This window comes from Zingiber officinale, chromosome 7B (genome assembly GCF_018446385.1).
Source record: "Zingiber officinale cultivar Zhangliang chromosome 7B, Zo_v1.1, whole genome shotgun sequence".
Taxonomy (NCBI): domain Eukaryota; kingdom Viridiplantae; phylum Streptophyta; class Magnoliopsida; order Zingiberales; family Zingiberaceae; genus Zingiber; species Zingiber officinale.
Genome location: NC_055999.1, coordinates 97277270 through 97284952, shown reverse-complemented (window position 1 = coordinate 97284952; position 7683 = coordinate 97277270).

Here is a 7683-nt window from a genome sequence, read left to right as displayed (position 1 = left end):
CTTTCAAGTTTTCATTCTTTCCACGGAATGCCAGGATATTTTTAGCCAAACATTTTACCACTACTACAATTCTTGTCAAAACCCCTCTCCAATAGTATGTTTCATTTTTAATCTGTTCCTACAGTTCTTTGTCAATTGTTTCATTTTTCCTCAATCTCACCTATAACTCCACCATGGATCTTAAATTAGCAAGATGTTTACGACATTGTTCGTGTTCTCTAACTTTCTCACTTAGATGTTTCCAATCTCTATATCACTCTTTTGCTAATTGACTTCGTGATTGCAGCGTTTTGAAAAGCTTACAACAGAAACAAAATATGTTTTGTTTGAAAGCACTCTATTATAATGCTATGAGAAAAAATGTCTACCAAATTCATCAAGAGGGTATTCAAAATTAACCTCTCTAATTGGACCTTTTTCAACAAGTAAGTCACTCATTTTTGTATCAAGGTCATCTCAAACTCTTAAATCAAATATATTTAGAGAATAATCTATGTTTCCATCTTTCTCATTATTATTTTTGTCTTGATCCATATCTTTAGTATTTACAACATACACATCTTCTATTTGTTCTTCAAAATGATTTTCTTATGTGCTCTGATTATTTAAATCATCAATTAAATTTTCTTGCTCCGTTCTTCAGAATGATTTTCATGCTTTTTTCTATTAGTCATCTTCTCTTCTGTTGCTTTTTTTTCCCTTTTAGCAATTCCAGAGTAGTATTTTCTGGGCATCATTTTTCTTTAAGTTCTGCTACACGAAGTACAAACAACAATAAGATAAAAGTGATAATTTAATTTCCGATATAACATAGAAACAAAAAATAAAACAAATCATGTTTTGCTAAGGAATTTTAACACAGATAAAACTTAAAAGCAAGAATAATCATGCAATTTCTAAAAATGACAAACAGAAAAAGCATGTACGAAGTTATAACATAGATCATCATTCATAGAGAATTGAAATTTGTAACACAAATAATACAATCCGAAAGGAAATAATAGAATTGTATTATCTGCTAATATAACACAAGTCCAAAATAATAGAAAAAATAATAGTAACCGGGCAACATATTGATGATAACAAACAAAAAAGTTATTGGAGATGAAGGATAAGACAGTAAAATTCACTATACCTTCCTTGGTAAAGATTCCTTGACAATTTGAATTCAGTTGTTCTTTTTCGACCAAGATGATCCAATACTAAATACTTTTGGGTCCAATTTTACCTGAACTAATAGCCAAATCAAATAAATAGGAAATGATGATGATTAGAGCAAGCAATACAAATTCAAAGATTGCAACATCCCCAATAACTATAAATGGTTCAGTCAGAGCAACAAAATTTTTGACAAATTAGCAAAACTCACCTTGAGATTTGTGACGGAGATACCCTCTGAAGGCACAGCTAAAAAGAAGTAAACTTTCGAGGATCCTTCCATTGCATACAGCTTGCTCTCTTTGGTAAGGAGATAATTATCCTTCTTAAAAATTAAAAATATAGTAAGAAATCACTCCCAAAAAAATTTGGTGGATGACACTAATAAAAGGGATCAGATGTTAGAAGACATGTGCGGCGAGGGTCAAAGTGATGACTTCACACATCGCGACGAGGGAGGGAGGCATGAGAAAACCCTATCTTCGACGCATCATGCCTTAGTCGTTGCAAGTGAGAGGACTGAGAGCGGCTCGAGGGAGGGCAGCACAGCGAGGGACGACGTCTTCACAGGGAGATTCAGAGTTCGGGCGCGATAAGGAAAGGCATGGCAAGAGGGAGGGTGAGAGATAGCTAGGGCGAGAGAGCGAGGGCGAGAGAGGGCTAGGGCAGCAGAGCTTCATTTCAGCAAGGAGGATTGAGGAATCGAGAAAAACTAATGTGTATATTATTTTATAATATATTAAAATAAATTACTTAAGGTCCCACCCAAAGTGGGGCCCTGGACAAGTGCCCTGCCTGCCCACCCCAAGGGCCGCCCCTACCACCCGTGATTTACCTCCTCCGTGTTGGCCAAGGGACGGATTAGCGGGGGCGATAGAGGCGAGCGAATCACCTTTTTTGCCACACAAGAGACACAAATACTACCAATCCATATCTATCATCATGGTTATAGGTTCTCACAATTGCAGCAATGCATTACACAGACACCAAACAAGACAAGTTGGTTGATCCTGTCTGAAAGTCAGTGAGATGGATGTTGGGGATGTGGCGCTCCCGCTGACCACCTATGGACTTCTCTTCAACCTACAACACAACTGACGTCAGTGCCGAGCCAGGGAAGGGGTCCTCGGCGATGACTCTTCGACGCTCAAGTCAGTCTCCGACGAAGAAGAAGAAGCAGTAAGTGGAGCAACAAGAAGACTACTGAAGCGTAAATAATAAATATCGCATACCTCCGCCGATGCTTGGAACCTCCCTTATATAGAGTTCCTGTAACATGTGTGTACGCTTCACAAGACAAGCACGCGTCCCCAAATTTTTCCTGAAAATATGTGTCAGTAAAGTGTCCCTGACACAGTATCTTAACAGGCCTAGCATATCTCTGAAGTAACAATAGAAGCTTCAGCCGTACGATCCTCTATCTGATCATGTCGCATGTCAGTGGCACTAGCTCCCAAAAGGATGTCGAAAGATAGTCTGCTATGTCTGTTGCTTGACCGAGCGGAATAGTCGCTCAGTCGGAATTCCACCATCTGCGTGTTGTCTGTTACTTGGCCGAGTGGAATAGCCGCTCGGTCGGAATTCCACCATCCACGTGCTATCTATTGCTGGGCCGAGCGGGATAGTCACTCGGCCAAAAGTCCACTACCTGCTCGGCTGATGTCGAGTCTACTGCCAGGCCGAGCCAAGGAACCGCTCGGTACAGTTTCTGCATACTATTGTCATCCTCTTATTAGAGCGTCGGGTGCTCGACATGCTACCGAGCCAGAGGTGATGTCAGATCGAGCAATCTCCCTCCCGGTCGAGTGACCATGTCGTCCGACCGGCTGATCATAACTGAACATTGATCATCTTGACTTTGACCTCCACCGTGGCAATGACCCTTGCAGGGTGCTCCGTTCTTCAGAATGATTTTCATGCTTTTTTTCTATTAGTCATCTTCTCTTCTGTTGTTTTTTTTCTTCCTTTTAGCAATTCCAGAGTAGTATTTTCTGGGCATCATTTTTCTTTAAGTTCTGCTACACGAAGTACAAACACAAGAAGATAAAAGTGATAATTTAATTTCAGATATAACATAGAAACAAAAAATAAAACAAATCATGTTTTGCTAAGGAATTTTAACACAGATAAAACTTAAAAGCAAGAATAAACATGCAATTTCTAAAAATGACTAACAGAAAAAGCATGTACGAAGTTATTACATAGATCATCATTCATAGAGAATTGAAATTTGCAATACAAATAATACAATCCGAAAGGAAATAATAGAATTGTATTATCTGCCAATATAACACAAGTCCAAAATAATAGAAAAAATAATAGTAACCGGGCAACATATTGATGATAACAAACAAAAAGGTTATTGGAGATGAAGTATAAGACAGTAAAATTCACTATATCTTCCTTGTTAAAGATTCCTTGACAATTTGAATTCAGTTGTTCTTTTTCAACCAAGATGATCCAATACTAAATACTTTTGGGTCCAATATTACCTGAACTAATAGCCAAATTAAATAAATAGGAAATGATGATGATTAGAGCAAGCAATACAACTTCAAAGATTACAACTTCCCCAATCACTATAAATGGTTCAGTCAGAGCAACAAAATTTTCAACAAATAAGCAAAACTCACCTTGAGATTTGTGACGGAGATACCCTCTGATGGCACAGCTAAAAAGAAGTTAACTTTCGAGGATCCTTCCACTGCATACAGCTTGCCCTCTTTGGTAAGGAGATAATTATCCTTCTTAAAAAATAAAAATATAGTAAGAAATCACTCCCAAAAAAATTTGGTGGATGACACTAATAAAAGGGATCAGATGTTAGAAGACATGTGCGGCGAGGGTCAAAGTGATGACTTCACGCATCACGACGAGGGAGGGAGGCACGAGAAAACCATATCTTTGACGCTTCATGCCTTAGTCGTTGCAAGTGAGAGGACTGAGAGCGGCTTGAGGGAGGGCAGCACAGCGAGGGACGACGTCTTCACAGGGAGCTTCAGAGTTCGGGCGCGATAAGGGAGGGCACGACAAGAGGGAGGGTGAGAGATAGCTAGGGCGAGAGAGGGAGGGAGAGAGAGGGCTAGGGCAGCAGAGCTTCATTTCAGCGAGGAGGATTGAGGAATCGAGAAAAACTAATGTGTATATTATTTTATAATATATTAAAATAAATTAATTAGGGTCCCACCCAAAGTGGGGCCCTGGGCAAGTGCCCTGCTTGCCCTCCCCAAGGGCCGCCCCTAACACCCGTGATTTACCTCCTCCGTGTTGGCCAAGGGACGGATTAGTAGGGACGATAGAGGCGAGCGAATCACCTTTTTTGCCACACAAGAGACACAAATACTACCAATCCATATCTATCATCATGGTTATAGGTTCTCACAATTGCAGCAATGCATTACACAGACACCAAACAAGACATGTTGGCTGATCCTGTCCGAAAGTCAGTGAGATGGATGTTAGGGATGTGGCGCTCCCGCTGACCTCCTATGGACTTCTCTCCAACCTACAACACAACTGACGTCTGTTCCGAGCCAGGGAAGGGGTCCTCGGCGATGACCCTCGGACGCTTAAGTCAGTCTCCGATAAAGAAGAAGCAGTAAGCGGAGCAACAAGAAGACTACTGAAGCGTAAATAGTAAATATCGCATACCTCCGCCGATGCTTGGAACCCCCCTTATATAGAGTTCCTGTAACATGTGTGTACGCTTCCCAAGGCAAGCATGTGTCCCCAAATTTTTTCTGAAAATATGTGTCAGTAAAGTGTCCCTGACACAGTATCTTAACAGGCAATGCATATCTCTAAAGTGACAGTGGAAGCTTCAGTCGTACGATCCTCTGTCTGATTATGCCGTCTGTCAGCGGCACTAGCTCCCAAAAGGATGTCGAAAGATAATCTGCTATATCTGTTGCTTGACCGAGCAGAATAGTCGCTCAGCCAGAATTCCACCATCTGCGTGCTGTCTGTCACTTGGCCGAGTGGAATAGCCGCTCGGTCGGAATTCCACCATCCGCGTGCTATCTATTGCTGGGCCGAGCGGGATAGCTGCTCGGCCGAAAGTCCACTACCTGCTCGGCTGATATCGAGTCTGCTGCCAGGCCGAGCCAAGGAGCCGCTCGATACAATTTCTACATACTTTTGTCATGCTGTTATTAGAGCGTCGGGTGCTCGACATGCTACCGAGCCGGAGGTGATGTCGAATCGAGCAATCTCCCTCCCGGTCGAGTGACCATGTCGTCCGACCGGCTGATCATACCTGAACATTGATCATCTTGACTTTAACTTCCACCGTGACAATGACCCTTCGCAGGGTGCTCCGTTCTTCAGAATGATTTTCATGTTTTTTTTCTATTAGTCATCTTCTCTTCTATTGCTTTTTTTTCCTTTTAGCAATTCCAGAGTAGTATTTTCTGGGCATCATTTTTCTTTAAGTTCTACTACACGAAGTACAAACACAATAAGATAAAAGTGATAATTTAATTTCCGATATAACATAGAAACAAAAAATAAAACAAATCATGTTTTGCTAAGGAATTTTAACACGGATAAAACTTAAAAGCAAGAATAATCATGCAATTTCTAAAAATGACAAACAGAAAAAGCATGTACGAAGTTATAACATAGATCATCATTCATAGAGAATTGAAATTTGCAACACAAATAATACAATCCGAAAGGAAATAATAGAATTGTATTATCTGCCAATATAACACAAGTCCAAAATAATAGAAAAAATAATAGTAACCGGGCAACATATTGATGATAACAAACAAAAAAGTTATTGGAGATGAAGGATTAGACAATAAAATTCACTATACCTTCCTTGTTAAAGATTCCTTGACAATTTGAATTCAGTTGTTCTTTTTCGACCAAGATGATCCAATACTAAATACTTTTGGGTCCAATTTTACCTGAACTAATAGCCAAATCAAATAAATAGGAAATGATGATGATTAGAGCAAGCAATACAACTTCAAAGATTGCAACTTCCCCAATCACTATAAATGGTTCAGTCAGAGCAACAAAATTTTTGACAAATTAGCAAAACTCACCTTGAGATTTGTGACGAAGATACCCTCTGAAGGCACAGCTAAAAAGAAGTTAACTTTCGAGGATCCTTCCACTGCATACAGCTTGCTCTCTTTGGTAAGGAGATAATTATCCTTCTTAAAAATTAAAAATATAGTAAGAAATCACTCGCAAAAAAATTTGGTGGATGACACTAATAAAAGGGATCAGATGTTAGAAGACCTGTGCGGCGATGGTCAAAGTGATGACTTCACGCATCACGACGAGGGAGGGAGGCACGAGAAAACCATATCTTCGACGCTTCATGCCTTAGTCGTTGCAAGAGAGAGGACTGAGAGCGGCTTGAGGGAGGGCAGCACAGCGAGGGACGACGTCATCACAGGGAGCTTCAGAGTTCGGGCGCGATAAGGGAGGGCACGACAAGAGGGAGGGCGAGAGATAGCTAGGGCGAGAGAGGGAGGGAGAGAGAGGGCTAGGGCAGCAGAGCTTCATTTCAGCGAGGAGGATTGAGGAATCGAGAAAAACTAATGTGTATATTATTTTATAATATATTAAAATAAATTAATTAGGATCCCACCCAAAGTGGGGCCCTGGGCAAGTGCCCTGCTTGCCCTCCCCAAGGGCCGCCCCTAACACCCGTGATTTACCTCCTCCGTATTGGCCAAGGGACGGATTAGCGAGGGCGATAGAGGCAAGCAAATTACCTTTTTTTGCCACACAAGAGACACAAATACTACCAATCCATATCTATCATCATGGTTATAGGTTCTCACAATTGCAGCAATGCATTACACAGACACCAAACAAGACATGTTGGCTGATCCTGTCCGAAAGTCAGTGAGATGGATGTTAGGGATGTGGCGCTCCCGCTGACCTCCTATGGACTTCTCTCCAACCTGCAACACAACTGATGTCAGTGCCGAGCCAGGGAAGGGGTCCCCGGCGATAACCCTCCAACGCTCAAGTCAGTCTCCGACGCAGAAGAAGCAGCAAGCGGAGCAACAAGAAGACTACTAATGCATAAATAGTAAATATCGCATACCTCCGCCGATGCTTGGAACCCCCCTTATATAGAGTTCCTGTAACATGTGTGTATGCTTCCCAAGGCAAGCACGTGTCCCCAAATTTTTCCTAAAAATATGTGTCAATAAAGTGTCCCTGACACAGTATCTTAACAGGCCATGCATATCTCTGAAGTGTCAGTGGAAGCTTCAGCCGTACGATCCTCTGTCTGATCATGCCGCCTGTCAGCGGCACTAGCTCCCAAAAGGATGTCGAAAGATAGCCTGCTATGTCTGTTGCTTGACCGAGCAGAATAGTCACTCAGCCAGAATTCCACCATCTGCGTGCTGTCTGTCACTTGGCAGATTGAATAGCCGCTCGGTCGGAATTCCACCATCCGCGTGCTATCTATTGTTGGGCCGAGCGGGATAGCCGCTCGGCCGAAAGTCCACTACCTGCTCGGCTGATGTCGAGTCTGCTGCCAGACCGAGCCAA